Below are 16,833 nucleotides of genomic sequence, written 5' to 3' on the forward strand. Positions count from 1 at the left end.
ACTTGTTTCTGCCATGGAGCGTTAACACTTGTGCTGATAAGAGGTGAAAAGGCTGAAAATTTTGCAGAAAAGAGGTGAATTAGCAGAATTTCTGCAGAAAAGAGGCAAAGAAGCAGATACTTGCACTGAAAAGAGATGAATCAGCAGAGTTTCTGCTGAAAAGATTTTTTTTTCTGAAAACAGCCAAAAAAGCTGGAATTTGTGCTGAAAAGAGGTGAAAAAAATGAAAATTTTGCTGAAAAGGGGTGAAGAAGCTAAAGTATACCAAATCAAAGTATTTGTGCCAAAACATAGTGTTTCTGCCATATTGTGGTATTTGTGCCACAAAAGTTACTACATTACAACATGAATACGGATTAAAGATGAAAGAAACTGGCAACAAATTCCTCCACTACAAACCAGTCTGATACCGCTGTGCAGTGTTCACGTTTACTAAGGCACTACCCAAAAGGCGCCACAAGAGGGCACTCCAACACAAGAGATGACCTATGTACAATGATGCACTTAGTAATAGTCAGCCTCCTACTTTGCCACTACGTAATACAGCGGAAATACAGTAGCAGAAATACAATGTTTTTGCAGAAACACTGTAATTTCACTCAAATACTATGAAATAGCAGTAATACTATGAGATTTGGCAGAAATACTATGTTTCAGTACAAATACTATGACAAAGCAGAAATACTATGACTTAGAAGTAATACTATAACAAAAGGGATTCCTCAAAATACTATGAAATTGCAGTAATTCTTCGATTTGGCAGAAATACTGTACTCCTTACAAATACAATGTTTTGGTAAAAATACTACATTTGATTTTAACTCTATGATTTGAAAAAGATGAAAGCATTGAAAAAGGTGAAAAGGCTGAAATGAGCAGAAAAGAGATGAATCAGCAGAATTTCAGCAGAAAAGAGGCAAAGAAGCAGAACGTTGCGCTGAAAAGAGGTGAATGAGCAGAATTTCTGCTGAAAAGTGGCAAAGAAGCAGAATGTTGCGCTGAAAAGAGGTGAATGAGCAGAATTTCTGCTGAAAAGAGGCAGAAGGTTCTGTATGTAGAAAAAGAAACACGATGAACCATGTGTGAAATAAATAAAGAAATGAAATGAAAGAACAACCTGATTCTGCTCAAATTCACCAATCAGAGCTACTGCCTCTGTCTGCTTGATTAGGCTGGGTACTTGTATGTATTTCGGTCTATATTAGAAAAGCTGCTAAAATGATAAAACTTTGCAGAATTGTAATAAATGATCAATATAAATGACACGTCTGTGATAGTGTTCAAAATTTGTAATGAAAATAAATGTTGAAGCAAGGTGGAATTGAACCCACAACCTTTGAGGTGCAGAGCCGTGTCATTACTGATTGCGCCACCTGGGAAGGGGGCGGGCGGCTGAAAAACAAAGACATCACCAGTCAGAAAATAGATCGCGGTGAGCGGCGAAAAAGCGCCGGTTTTTGGAGTTACAAAACGTCATGTAACTCAAAAACTAGGAGGGCTAGCAGCATAATTCTTGTACTGGGTGAATCAGCGGTGCATTTTGACTGCGATTTTCATAGCTCTTTGTACCTCCGTCGCGGAGATATGACGAGAGAAGGAACGGCTTCATTTCCAGAGTTTGAAGACTGAGAGAAGGACAGATTTCTGCTAAAAAAGAGGTGTAGACGCGCTTGATGGAGATGGCTTCATGTGTAAGGGTACACTGAAGAGTGTCAAGAAAGGAGAGTGCATGCAAGCAGGGAAGATGTGTAACAACTGTCACAGGTAGGACTCGAACCTCTGCCACCGGGTCCCACAGCAGCGGCTCAACCCTCTGAGCCAAAAGAGGTCTGGTCACAAAGGGGGCGGGTGTCTAAGACACAGAGACTTGAGCAGTCAGAATTAGATCGCGGTGAGCGGCGAAAAACGCCGGTTTTTGGAGTTACAAAACGTCGTGTAACTCAAAAACTAGGAGGGCTAGCAGAATAATTCTTGTACTGGGTGAATCAGCGGACTTTGGTGTATTTTGACTGCGATTTTCATAGCTCTTTGTACCTCCGTCGCGGAGATATGACGAGAGAAGAAACGGCTTCATTTTCAGAGTGTGAGAACTGAGAGGAGGACAGATTTCCACCCCTCAAACAAACGTAATTCATTGCTCAACGGTAAGATAATTGTAAAAACTGATTCCACTGTGAGTGTCAGCAGTGTCTGAAGATATATTGGCACAAGCCTCATGTCCTAACTTTGCTTTGTTCAAGAGATATGGCGATTTTAAAATGCCTCCTGTTACAGAATTTCAGCTCTGAATTTCAAAACCTTCCTATAGCCTTTGAATGGGAAGTAACCTGACCATGTGTCACTTCGAGGCAAATTGCAAAAAAACGGTAAATCTCACAATAAAGACAGTAACATTGTCTGAAAGCCAGCAAAAATACCTACGTTTTGTTGTATAATTTGTGGGGGTTGAGTGGAAATTGAGCGAGTAGCAAGAAGTTGTTCGGACATGAAGGGAAAATTCAGAACAGACCAGCACTCACTCTGAGTTAATTGCATAGCAACCATAGCAACGCATGTATTTTCTGAAAAATCACAATTTTGCAACTGAAAACTTGAAGAGGTATAAAATTAAAACGGTAGAAGATCTGAAAAAGCTGAATCACACAGGAATAGCCCAATAATCTGAGAACATTTTAAAGTTTGAATGGAGTTTCTAGGTGAAAGTATGAGGAAGCAGTTAAGTTTCAAAACCAAGCAAGTTTTAGCAGAATTGTGGAAGTTTTCCATTCATTTCAATGGGACAAATTAAAGGAAAAAAGTGTAATATTTTAAAAAGTATAATAGTAATAAACACCAAAAGTCATAGCTGGCATTAGCAGAAAGAGCAGAACAGTTTAGAGTTTGAACTGAGAAAATCGGCTGAAAACTGAGGGAGTAGTTAATCGGCAAAAAACGTACGGAAGCAACTAGAGGAATAATAAAGAACTAGAAAAATTTGCATTTCCTGCGAAAATGCAGTGTGGATGCTGGAACGCTGAAGCTGTCTGCTGAAACTAGCTGAAAAAGCTAAAAAGTTGCAGAAATTGTAAAAACTTTGCAGAAGCAAAGGAACTTTGCTAAAATGTAGTAACTTAGCAGAACTGTAATATCTTAGAGGAAACATAATACTTGGCAGAAATCTCATAAAAAAGCAGAAAAAGTATGATTTAGCAGAAATGCTGTATTTAGCACAAATCTCATAAAAAAGCAGAAAAAAGTATGATTTAGCAGAAATTCTGTATTTAGCACAAATCTCATAAAAAAGCAGAAAAAAGTATGATTTAGCAGGAATGCTGTATTTAGCACAAATCTCATTAAAAAGCAGAAATAGGATGATTTAGCAGAAATGCTGTATTTAGCACAAATCTCATAAAATAGCAGAAATAGTATGATTTAGCAGAAATGCTGTATTTAGCACAAATACTGTAAATCAGCAGAAATGCTATGACTTAGCACAATAGTAATAAGTTAAATACAAAATTTGGAAAAGCAAAATGGACAGCTGAAAAAATCCTTAACATGCTAAGGGTCCCTCAAATGTAATTGTTAAATGAAAAAAAATCAGCAAAAAAAAAGTATAACAGTCACACAATCACAAATATGAACACATATGGAAACACACAAGCACAGAGAGACACACAGGATCAAATTCAATCAACCAGTCTAAATATATTGAATTTGAATCATACAATAACATGCTCCCATAAAAAGTCTCTCTCTCTCTCTCTCTCTCTCTCTCTCTGTGTCACACACACACACACACACACACACACACACACACACGGGGAGAGAACAGCACGTTTGTACGTCATTCAAGCAGCCTGGGAGCTACTAAATTTGAATCCACCAATCAGAGAGGCTGTGTACTTTTTCCCGCCAAAAAAGGTGCAACTGCTTACACATACGCAGCATAGAGAGAGCCAAACACACAGGGTCTATGCCAGTCAACCAGTCTGAATATATTAAATTTCTATCCACCAATGAGATGCTTTGTGTGTGTCTTTCTTTCTCTCTCTCTCTCCCTCCCTCCTTGTCTCTCTCTCTCTCTCTCTCTCTCTCTCTCTCTCTCACACACACACACACACACTCACACACACACACACACAGCAGCAGCAAGTGAACAGCATGTTTCTAGGTCAGTAAAACAGCTGTGAGCTTCTCAATTTGAATCCACCAATCAGAGAGGCTGTGTGCTTTTCCCGCCAAAACTGGTGCACCAAGTGCAGGCTTTTACACATGCAGCACAGAGAGAGAAAGGATTTTTGCAGTCTATTTCTCATAGTGAGAACTCCCCTCAAACAAACAGCCATAAATTCCTAACCGTAGGGGCTAAAACAGTCATTCTTAGACTGTTTTGTTCAGAAGACATGGGGGAATCTTGAAATGTTGACCATTTAAAATACAAATATGAAATATTAAAGATATATGACATAGATGATTGGTTGGCTTAGAAGCCATGAATGACCCAATATGCAAATTTGAATGTGCCAGGGCTCAGATATGATTGGTTGTCTTAGAAGCCATGAAGGCCCCAATATGCAAATTTGAATGTGCCAGGGCTCAGATATGATTGGCTGGCTGGGAAGCCGTCCAGGTCCTGATAGGTAAGTTTGAATATTACAGTCCTTACAGAGGACTGACTCCCTGAGGACCTGGCAGAAATATATAGAAATACAATGATTACCCAGAAATACTGCATTTAGTAGAAATACTATATTTTAGCACAAATACTATAAAATGGCAGAAATACTATAATTAAGCAGAAATATTATATTAAGTACAAATCCTATAAAATAGCAGAAATAGTATGATTTAGCAGAAATGCTGTATTTAGCACAAATACTGTAAATCAGCAGAAATGGTATGACTTAGCACAATAGTAATAAGTTAAATACAAAAATTGGAAAAGCAAAATGGACTGAAAAAATCCTGAACATGCTAAGGGTCCCTCAAATGTAATTGTTAAATGAAAAAAGAATCAGCAAAAAAAAGTATAACAGTCACACAATCACAAATGTGAACACATATGGAAACACACAAGCACAGAGAGACACACACAGGATCAAATTCAGTCAACCAGTCTAAATATATTGAATTTGAATCATACAATAAGATGCTCCCATAAAAAGTCTCTCTCTCTCTCTCTCTCTCTGTGTCACACACACACACACACACACACACACACACACACACACACACACACACACACAGAGACAGAGTGAAAATCAGGTTTCTAGGTCAGTCCAGCAGCCTGGGAGCTGCTAAATTTGAATCCACCAATCAGAGAGGCTCTGTGCTTTTTCCCGCCAAAACAGGTGCACCTGTTTTTACACACACGCAGCACAGAGACAGGATTTCTGCAGTCTATTTCTCATAGTCAGGACTCCCCTCAAACAAATGGCCACAATTTTCTAACCATAGGGGCTAGAACAGTCATTCTTACACCGTTTTGTTCAGAAGAGATGGGGGAATCTTCAAGTGTTGACAATTTATCATTAAAATATGAATTATTAAAGATATTTGACTTGTAATGCACCATAAGTGAGTAGAGGCGAAGCAAAAACTGCCTTGACCTGCCCTCAAACAACGCTTTCTAACTCTAAATCTATTTGGAGTATCGATATCATTCTTTCACCGTACGAGGCAGCAGGCTTTGGTGAACAGTCAGGTCTCTGTGGGAATCCAAAAAAAAGATATGACGAGAGAAAAAAGTGGTTCAATGTGTCAGGCCTCAGATATGATTGGCTGTTTGGGAAGTCGTGCAGGCCCTGATATGTGAATTTGAATATTACACTCCTCACAGAGGATTACCTCCCTGGGGAGCTGGCAGAAATATATAGAAATACTATGATTAACCAGAAATACTGCATTTAGTAGAAATACTATGTTTTACCACAAATACTATAAAATGGCAGAAATACTATATGAAGTACAAATCCTATAAAAAACAGAAATAGTGTACTATGATTTGGTAGAAAAACTATAATTAATCAAAATTAGTATATTTTTTAGCAGAAATACTAATTTCTGCACAAGTCTTATAAAATAGCAGAAATAGTATGATTTAGCAGAAATGCTGTATTTAGCACAAATCTCATAAAAAAGCAGAAATAGTATGATTTAGCAGAAATGCTCTATTTTGCACAAATCTCATAAAAAAGCAAAAATAGTATGATTTAGCAGAAATGCAGTATTTAGCACAAATGTTATAAAATAGCAGAAATAGCATGATTTAGCAGAAATGCTCTATTTAGCACAAATCTCATAAAATAGCAGAATAGTATGATTTAGCAGAAATGCTGTATTTAGCACAAATGCTGAAAAGTAGCAGCAATGCTATGACTTAGCACAAAAGTAATAAGTTAAATAGAAAAATTGGAAAAGCAAAATGGACAGCTGAACAAATGCTAAACATGCTAAGGGTCCCTCAAATGTAATTGTTAAATGAAAAAAAATCTGTAAAAAAAGTATAACAGTCATACAATCACAAAGATGGACAAATATAGAAACACACAAGCACAGAGAGACACACACAGGATCAAATTCAGTCAACCAGTCTAAATATATTGAATTTAAATCATACAATAAGATCCTCCCATAAAAAGGCTCTCTCTCTCTCTCTGTGTGTGTATCACACACACACACACACACACACACACACACACACACACACACACACACACACACACACACACACACACACACACTCAGGGAGAGAAAATCAAGTTTTTAGGTCAGTCAAGCAGCCTGGGAGCTGCTAAATTTGAATCCACCAATCAGAGAGGCTGTGTACCTTTTCCCGCCAAAACAGGTGCAGCTGTTTTTACACACGCAGCACAGAGAGAGACAGGATTTCTGCAGTCTATTTCTCATAGTCAGGACTCCCCTCAAACAAATGGCCATAATTTCCTAACCGTAGGGGCTAGAACGGTCATTCTTACACCGTTTTGTTCAGAAGAGATGGGGGAATCTTAATGTGTTGACAATTTATCATTAAAATATGAATTATTGAAGATATTTGACTTCTAATGCACCATAAATAATTAGAGGCAAAGCGAAAACTGCCTTGACTCACCCTCAAACAACGCTTTCTAACTCTAAATCTATTTGGAGTATCGATATCATTCTTTCACCGTAAGAGACAGCAGGCTTTGGTGAACAGTCATGGAAATTTTCGGGTCTCTGTGGGAATCCAAAAAAAAGATATGACGAGAGAAAAACGTGCCTCATTTCCAGAGTTTGAAATCTGAAGAAATCTGAGCGAAGGACGAATTTCCTACCCTCAAACAAGTGTAACTCATCTCAGAACGGTAATAGGTGAGAAACAAATTCTTGAATTGTGAGCGTCAGGAGTGTCTGAAGATATACTGGGACAAGCCTCATGTTTTAACTTCGCTTCGTTAAGGAGATATGACGATTCGAAAATGCCTCTCATGACAGAAATCAAGCGGTGATTTTGAACAAACTCTCCATTGACTTTGTATGGAGACTTTTCCAACCTTGTGTTGGTCTGAGGGGATTTGGCAAAATTCTATGAATCCCACAACAATGACAGTGCCATTTTCTGAAAGCCAGCAAAAATACCTACGTTTTGATGTATAATTTGTGTGGGTTGAGTGAAAATTGAGCGAGTAGCAAGAAGTTGTTCGGACATGAAGAGAAGACTGCAAAACCTTCAGTGTCACACTGGAAGCCCAGACCATAGCAACCATAACAACGCATGTATTTTGTGAAAAATCAAAATTTTGCAACTCAAAACTTTAAAAGGGATAAAATTAAAACGGTAAAAGATTTAAAAAAGCTGATTTATACATGAATAGCCCAATAATTTGAGAACATTTTAAAGTTTGAATGGTTGTTCTAGGTGAAAATATGAGGAAGTAGTTAAGTCTCAAAAAAAAGAAAGTTTTAGCAGAATTGCAGAAGTTTCCCATTCATTTCCAATGGGACAAATTAAAGGAAAAAGCTTAATATTTTAAAAAGTATAATAGTATAAAATACCAAAAGATATAGCCGGAAAGGGAAAAATTAGCAGAATAGTTTAAAATTTGAACGGTGAAAATCGGCTGAAAATTGTGGAAGTAGTTAAGTGCCAAAAAGTGTACGGAAGCAACAAGAATAAAGTATAAAGAATAAAGAGAAACAGGAAAACAATAGTGTGGATGCATAAAGCATCCACACAATAAAGAGAAACAGGAAAACAATAGTGTGGATGCATAAAGCATCCACACAATAAAGAACTAGAAAAATTTGCATTTCCTGCGAAAATGCAGTGTGGATGCTGGAACGCTGAAGCTGTCTGCTAAAAATAGCTGAAAAAGCTGGAAAGTTGCGGAAATTGTAAAAACTTTGCAGAAGCAAAGGAACTTTGCTAAAATGCAGTAACTTAGCAGAACTGCAATATCTTAGAGGAAAAATAATACTTGGCAGAAGTACAATAGTAAAACAAAACTTAGCAGAAACATTGTAACTTACCAGAAACACGATAACTTCTCAAAAATACAAGAATTTAGGAGAAATAGTATAAGATAACAGACAGAATATATTTAGCCAAACATTCTTAAACATTACAGATATACTATGATTTAGAAAAACAGTACAACATAGCAGAAATGCTGTGATTTACCAGAGATACTGTAATATACTATGAATATTGTAATTTTAAATAAATACTATGTTTTAGCAAAAATACTCCAGTTTAGCACAAATATTATAACATAGCAGAAGTACTATTCTATACCAGAAATGCTATATTTAGAAAGAAAAAATATAATATAGTAAAAATACTATGATTTAGCAGAAATGCTCTATTTAGCACAAATCTCATAAAATAGCAGAAATAGTATGATTTAGCAGAAATGCTGTATTTAGCACAAATGCTGAAAAGCAGCAGCAATGCTATGACTTAGCACAATAGTAATAACTTAAATAGAAAAATTGGAAAAGCAAAATGGACAGCTGAACAAATGCTGAACATGCTAAGGGTCCCTCAAATGTAATTGTTAAATGAAACAAAATCTGTAAAAAAAAAAAAAAAGTATAACAGTCACGCAATCACAAAGATGGACAAATATAGAAACACACAGAGACACAAACACAGGATCAAATTCAGTCAACCAGTCTAAATATATTGAATTTGAATCATACAATAAGATGCTCCCATAAACAGTCTCTCTCTCTCTCTCTCTCTCTCTCTCTACCTCTCTCTCTCTCTCTGTGTCACACACACACACACACACACACAAACACACACACACACACACACACACACACACACACACACACACACACACACACACACAGGGAGAGAAAATCAAGTTTTTAGGTCAGTCAAGCAGCCTGGGAGCTGCTAAATTTGAATCCACCAATCAGAGAGGCTGTGCACTTTTTCCCGCCAAAACAGGTGCACCTGTTTTTACACACACGCAGCACAGAGACAGGATTTCTGCAGTCTATTTCTCATAGTCAGGATTCCCCTCAAACAAACAGCCATAAATTCCTAACCGTATGGGCTAGAACAGTCATTCTTACAGCGTTTTGTTCAGAAGACATGGGGGAATCTTGAAATGTTGACCATTTAAAATACAAATATGAAATATTAAAGATATATGACATAGATGATTGGTTGGCTTAGAAGCCATGAATGCCCCAATATGCAAATTTGAATGTGCCAGGGCTCAGATATGATTGGTTGTCTTAGAAGCCATGAAGGCCCCAATATGCAAATTTGAATGTGCCAGGGCTCAGATATGATTGGCTGGCTGGGAAGCCGTCCAGGTCCTGATAGGTAAGTTTGAATATTATAGTCAGTCCTTAGAGGACTGACTCCCTGGGGACCTGGCAGAAATATATAGAAATACAATGATTACCCAGAAATACTGCATTTAGTAGAAATACTATGTGTTAGCACAAATACTATAAAATGGCAGAAATACTATAATTAAGCAGAAATATTATATTAAGTACAAATCCTATAAAATAGCAGAAATAGTATGATTTAGCAGAAATGCTGTATTTAGCACAAATACTGTAAATCAGCAGAAATGCTATGACTTAGCACTATAGTAATAAGTTAAATAGAAAAATTGGAAAAGCAAAATGGACAGCTAAAAAAATCCTGAACATACTAAGGGTCCCTCAAATGCAATTGTTAAATGAAAAAAGAATCAGCAAAAAAAAGTATAACAGTCACACAATCACAAATATGAACACATATGGAAACACACAAGCACAGAGAGACACACAGGATCAAATTCAGTCAACCAGTCTAAATATATTGAATTTGAATCATACAATAAGATGCTCCCATAAAAAGTCTCTCTCTCTCTCTCTCTCTCTCTCTCTTTGTCACACACACACACACACACACACACAGGGAGAGAACAGCACGTTTGTAGGTCATTCAAGCAGCCTGGGAGCTGCTAAATTTGAATCCACCAATCAGAGAGGCTGTGCACTTTTCCCGCCAAAACAGGTGCACCTCTTTTTACACACACGCAGCACAGAGACAGGATCTGTGCTGTCTATTTTTCATAGTCAGGATTCCCCTCAAACAAATGGCTATAATTTCCTAACCGTAGGGGATAGAACAGTCATTCTTACACCGTTTTGTTCAGAAGACATGGGGGAATCTTGAAATGTTGACCATTTAAAATACAAATATGACATATTAAAGATATATGACATAGATGATTGGTTGGCTTAGAAGCCATGAATGACCCAATATGCAAATTTGAATGTGCCAGGGCTCAGATATGATTGGTTGTCTTAGAAGCCATGAAGGCCCCAATATGCAAATTTGAATGTGCCAGGGCTCAGATATGATTGGCTGGCTGGGAAGCCGTCCAGGTCCTGATAGGTAAGTTTGAATCTTACAGTCCTTACAGAGGACTGACTCCCTGGGGACCTGGCAGAAATATATAGAAATACAGTGATTACCCAGAAATACTGCATTTAGTAGAAATACTATGTTTTAGCACAAATACTATAAAATGGCAGAAATACTATAATTAAGCAGAAATATTATATTAAGTACAAATCCTATAAAATAGCAGAAATAGTATGATTTAGCAGAAATGCTGTATTTAGCACAAATACTGTAAATCAGCAGAAATGCTATGACTTAGCACTATAGTAATAAGTTAAATAGAAAAATTGGAAAAGCAAAATGGACAGCTAAAAAAATCCTGAACATACTAAGGGTCCCTCAAATGTAATTGTTAAATGAAAAAAGAATCAGCAAAAAAAAGTATAACAGTCACACAATCACAAATATGAACACATATGGAAACACACATGTACAGAGAGACACACAGGATCAAATTCAGTCAACCAGTCTAAATATATTGAATTTGAATCATACAATAAGATGCTCCCATAAAAAGTCTCTCTCTCTCTCTCTCTCTCTCTCTGTGTCACACACACACACACACACACACACACACACACACACACACACACACACACACACACACAGGGAGAGAAAATCAAGTTTCTAGGTCAGTCAAGTAGCCTGGGAGCTGCCAAATTTGAATCCACCAATCAGAGAGGCTGTGTACTCTTTCCCGCCAAAACTGGTGCACCTCTTTTTACACACACGCAGCACAGAGACAGGATTTCTGCAGTGTATTTCTCATAGTCAGGACTCCCCTCAAACAAATGGCTATAATTTTCTAACCGTAGGGGCTAGAACAGTCATTCTTACACCGTTTTGTTCAGAAGAGATGGGGGAATCTTCAAGTGTTGACAATTTATCATTAAAATATGAATTATTAAAGATATTTGACTTCTAATGCACCATAACTGAGTAGAGGCGAAGAGAAAACTGCCTTGACTCACCCTCAAACAACGCTTTCTAACTCTAAATCTATTTGGAGTATTGATATCATTCTTTCACCGTAAGAGACAGCAGGCTTTGGTGAACAGTCATGGAAATTTTCAGGTCTCTGTGGAAATCCAAAAAAAAGATATGACGAGAGAAAAAAGTGCCTCATTTCCAGAGTTTGAAATCTGAAGAAATCTGAGCGAAGGACGAATTTCCTACCCTCAAACAAGTGTAACTCATCTCAGAACGGTAATAGGTGAGAAACAAATTCTTGAATTGTGAGCGTCAGGAGTGTCTGAAGATATACTGGGACAAGCCTCATGTTTTAACTTCGCTTCGTTAAGGAGATATGACGATTCGAATATGCCTCTCATGACAGAAATCAAGCGGTGATTTTAAACGACCTCTCCATTAACTTTCTATTGGGATTTTTGAGACTTTGTGTTGGTCTGAGGAGATTTGCCAAAATTCTATAAATCCCACAACAATGATAGTGACATTTTCTGAAAGCCAGCAAAAATACCTACGTTTTGATGTATAATTTGTGTGGGTTGAGTGAAAATTGAGCGAGTAGCAAGAACTGGTTCGGACATGAAGAGAAGACTGCAAAACTTACAGTGGCTCACTGAAAGCCAAGTTCATAGCAACCATAACAACGCATGTATTTTGTGAAAAATCACAAAAATGAAACTCAAAACTTAAAGAGGGATAAGATGAAAATGATAACAGATATGAAAAAGCTGAATCATACAAGAATAGCAGAAAAATTTGTGAACATTTTAAAGTTTGAATGGTTGTTCTAGGTGAAAGTATGAGGAAGTAGTTAAGTTTCAAAATCAAGCAAGTTTTAGCAGAATTTGGGAAGTTTTCCATTCATTTCAATGGGACAAATTAAAGGAAAAAAGTGTAATATTTTAAAAAGTATAATAGCAAAAAATACCAAAAGTCATTGCCGGCATTAGCAGAAATAGCAGAATAGTTTAAAATTTGAACGGTGAAAATCGGCTGAAAATTGTGGAAGTAGATCCACGGCGAAAAACGTACGGAAGCAACTTGAAGAATAACTAGAAAAACTAGAAAATTTGCATTTCCTGCGAAAATGCTGTGTGGATGCCTTAACGCTGAAGCTGTCTGCTGAAAAGCTGAAAAAGATGAAAAGTTGCAAAAAGTTTATGGTGGTGTGAAAAAAAATGCCTCCCTGAGGAGGATTCGAACCTGGCCCTCCTGGGCTCAAGGCAGAGACTCATCTCACTGTGCCAAACTCACTCTCACAAGCAAAGAGATGGAAAGACTGACAATTATGGTGGAATGAGCAGAAGCGGCTGAGAATTGTGCTGATAAGAGGTGAAAAGGCTGAAAATTTTGCAGAAAAGAGGTCAATCAGCAGAATTTCTGCAGAAGAGAGGAAAAGAAGTAGAAACTTGCGCTGAAAACAGATGAATCAGCAGAGTTTCTGCTGAATAGAGTTTTTTTTTCTGAATACAGCCAAAAAAGCTGGAATTTGTGCTGAAAAGGGGTGAAAAAAATGAAAATTTTGCTGAAAAGGGGTGAAGAAGCTAAAGTTTACCAAATCAAAATATTTGTGCCAAAACATAGTGTTTCTGCCATATTGTGGTACTACTACATTACAACATGAATACGGATTAAAGATAAAAGAAACTGGCAACAAATTCCTCCACTACAAACCAGTCTGATACTACTACTTTGTAGTGTCCATGTTTACTAAGGCACTACCCAAAAGGTGCCACAAGAGGGCACTCCAACACAAGAGATGACCTATGTACACTGATGCACTTAGTAACAGTCAGCTTCCTACTTTGCCACTACGTAATACAGCGGAAATACAGTAGCAGAAATACAATGTTTTTGCAGAAAGACTGTAATTTCACTCATATACTATGAAATAGCAGTAATACTATGATTTGGCAGAAATACTATGTTTCAGTACAAATACTATGACAAAGCAGAAATACTATGACTTAGAAGTAATACTATAACAAAAGGGATTCCTCAAAATACTATGAAATTGCAGTAATTTTAACTCTATGATTTGAAAAAGATGGAAGCATTGAAAAACATGAAAAGGCTGAAATGAGCAGAAAAGAGATGAATCAGCTGAATTTCTGCAGAAAAGAGGCAAAGAAGCTGAACGTTGCGCTGAAAAGAGGTGAATGAGCAGAATTTCTGCTGAAAAGAGGCAGAATTTCTGCTGAAAAGAGGCAGAAGGTTCTGTATGTAGAAAAAGAAACAGGATGAACCATGTGTGAAATAAATAAAGAAATGAAATGAAAGAACAACCTGATTCTGCTCAAATTCACCAATCAGAGCTACTGCCTCTGCTGCTTCATTAGGCTGGGTACTTGTATTGACCAAGGTGGGTTTGAACCGACGACCTTTTAGCTGCAGAGCCGAGTCATTACTGATTGCGCCACCTGGGAAGAGGCTGGGCGGCCGAAAAACAAAGAGATCAGCAATCAGAAATAGATCGCGGTGAGCGGCGAAAAGCGCCGTTTTTTGGAGTTACAAAACGTCGTGTAACTCAAAAACTAGGAGGGCTAGCAGCATAATTCTTGTACTGGGTGAATCAGCGGACTTTGGTGTATTTTGACTGCGATTTTCATAGCTCTTTGTACCTCCGTCGCGGAGATATGACGAGAGAAGAAACGGCTTCATTTTCAGAGTGTGAGAACTGAGAGGAGGACAGATTTCCACCCCTCAAACAAACGTAATTTATGGCTCAACGGTAAGATGAATGTAAAAACTGCTTCCACTGTGAGTGTCAGCAGTGTCTGAAGATGTATTGGCACAAGCCTCATGTCCTAACTTTGCTTTGTTAATTAGATATGGCGATTTGAAAATGCCTCCTGTTACAGAATTTCAGCTCTGAATTTCAAAACCTCCCTATTGACTTTGAATGGGGAGTAACCTAACCATGTGTCACTTCGAGGTGAATTGCGAAAAAACGGTAAATCTCACAATAAAGACAGTAATATTGTGTGAAAGCCAGCAAAAATACCTACGTTTTGATGTATAATTTGTGGGGGTTGAGTGGAAATTGAGCGAGTAGCAAGAAGTTGTTCAGACATGAAGAGAAAATTCAGAAAAGACCAGCACTCACTCTGAGTTAATTGCATAGCAACCATAACAACGCATGTATTTTCTGAAAAATCACAATTTTGCAACTGAAAACTTAAAGAGGTATAAAATTAAAACGGTAGAAGATCTGAAAAAGCTGAATCATACAGGAATAGCCCAATAATCCGAGAACATTTTAAAGTTTGAATGGAGTTTCTGGGTGAAAGTATGAGGAAGTAGTTAAGTTTCAAAACCAACCAAGATTTAGCAGAATTTCTGAAGATTTCCATTGATTTCAATGGGACAAATTAAAGGAAAAAAGTTTAATATTTTAAAAAGTATAATAGTAATAAACACCAAAAGTCATAGCCATCATTAGCAGAAAGAGCAGAACAGTTCAGAGTTTGAACTGAGAAAATCGGCTGAAAACTGAGGAAGTAGTTGAGTGCCAAAAAGTGTACGGAAGCAACTAGAGGAATAATAAAGAATAAAGAGAAACAGGAACTCAATGGTGTGGAAGCCCTTTAGGGCATCCACACAATTTGCATTTCCTGCGAAAATGCAGTGTGGATGCTGGAAAGCTGAAGCTGTCTGCTGAAACTAGCTGAAAAAGCTGATAAAATACAGATATTGTAAAAACTTTGCAGAAGCAAAGGAACTTTCCTAAAATGTAGTAACTTAGCAGAACTGTAATATCTTAGAGGAAACATAATTGATTATGATTTAGCAGAAATGCTGTATTTAGCACAAATCTCATAAAATAGCAGAAAAAGTATGATTTAGCAGAAATGCTGTATTTAGCACAAATCTCATAAAATAGAAGGAAAAGTATGATTTAGCAGAAATGCTGTATTTAGCACAAATCTCATAAAATAGCAGAAAAAGTATAATTTAGCAGAAATGCTGAATTTAGCACAAATCTCATAAAATAGCAGAAAAAGTATAATTTAGCAGAAATGTTGTATTTAGCACAAATCTCATAAAATAGCAGAAAAAGTATAATTTAGCAGAAATGCTGTATTTAGCACAAATCTCATAAAATAGCAGAAAAAGTATGATTTAGCAGAAATGCTGTATTTAGCACAAATCTCATATTATAGCAGAAAAACTATGATTTAGCAGAAATGCTCTATTTAGCACAAATCTCATAAAATAGCAGAAAAAGTATAATTTAGCAGAAATGCTGTATTTAGCACAAATCTCATATTATAGCAGAAAAAGTATGATTTAGCAGAAATGCTGAATTTAGCACAAATCTCATAAAATAGCAGAAAAAGTACAATTTAGCAGAAATGCTGTATTTAGCACAAATCTCATATTATAGCAGAAAAAGTATGATTTAGCAGAAATGCTGTATTTAGCACAAATCTCATAAAATAGAAGAAAAAGTATGATTTAGCAGAAATGCTCTATTTATCACAAATCTCATAAAAAAGCAGAAAAAAGTATGATTTAGAAGAAATGCTGTATTTAGCACAAATCTCATAAAAAGCAGAAAAAGTATGATTTAGCAGAAATGCTGTATTTAACACCAATGCTGAAAAGTAGCAGAAATGCTATGACTTAGCACAATAGTAATAACTTAAATAGAAAAATTGGAAAAGTAAATGGACAGCTGAACAAATGCTGAACATGCTAAGGGTCCCTCAAATGTAATTGTTAAACGAAAAATAATCAGCAAAAAAAGTATAACAGTCACACAATCACAAATATGAACACATATGGAAACACACATGCACAGAGAGACACACAGGATCAAATTCAGTCAACAAGTCTAAATATATTAAATTAAAATCATACAATAAGATGCTTCAATAGAAATTCTCTCTCGCCCTCTCTATCTCTCTCTCTTTGTCACACACACACACACACACACACACACACACACAGGGAGAGAACAGCAAGTTTGTAGGTCA

The sequence above is a fragment of the Pelmatolapia mariae genome, linkage group LG3_W (assembly GCF_036321145.2).
Source record: "Pelmatolapia mariae isolate MD_Pm_ZW linkage group LG3_W, Pm_UMD_F_2, whole genome shotgun sequence".
NCBI classification, from domain to species: Eukaryota; Metazoa; Chordata; class Actinopteri; order Cichliformes; family Cichlidae; genus Pelmatolapia; species Pelmatolapia mariae.